The sequence below is a fragment of the Rhinatrema bivittatum genome, chromosome 8, assembly GCF_901001135.1.
Source record: "Rhinatrema bivittatum chromosome 8, aRhiBiv1.1, whole genome shotgun sequence".
NCBI classification, from domain to species: Eukaryota; Metazoa; Chordata; class Amphibia; order Gymnophiona; family Rhinatrematidae; genus Rhinatrema; species Rhinatrema bivittatum.
The window spans coordinates 165,351,136-165,351,922 of NC_042622.1; positions in this window are offsets into that span (position 1 = coordinate 165,351,136).

The window sequence follows — 787 nt, forward strand, 5'->3', positions numbered from 1 at the left end:
GTTGAGAACCACTGTTCTAGGATACTGGCCAGACCCCCAGGTCAGAGGGACACCCTCTGCCTTGTTTGACGCTATAGAAATACCAAATGTCTCCATTAGGTGGCTCTCTTTCGTTAGAATCATCTTGCCAGCCTCTTAAAGCAAGAATAGTTCTGAACTGAAAGTGAACCTGTAATAATAAAAATATTTTACATTACATCGGCAGAGACATATATAGAAAGAGATGAGGAGCAGTAAAATGATATACAGAGCAAAACATCGAATGAGGCTAATGAATGGCAGGCCCGTTTTTGATGCAGATTGTATTTTTTAAATAATTGAATGATGAATATGAGAGAGAGGCAAGAATGGTCACAATTTGTTTTGCTCACAAGCTTCAACTTCTGCTACGTCAGCCTTTTTTCATCTGTTCAGGAAGGTGAAAACAAATTTCATAGTGAGGCAGCTAGTTAGCGTTTGCACCGGTCTCCACTGGCCTTATAGTGTCCAGAAACTTTCCTTAACTGTGGTGATTTCAGAGCAATGGAAGAAAATAGAGGGAGAGTCATTTTCAATCGTGTCCCTAACTCTGCATCTCCATGAGGTGAGATGAGGTGGAAGCCACATGCCCTCGCCCTGAAAGTGCCGCATATATTTAATACAGGTATCCGCATAGTTTGTACACCTGTTTTCTAAAAGTTAAATAATTATCAATGTGCGGAATAACCGTCAGTTCTGGCATGGAGCAACTTTTCTTATAAAGTTGGCAGATGTACTTCACTTATACGTGTGCACGTTATTTCCAGTT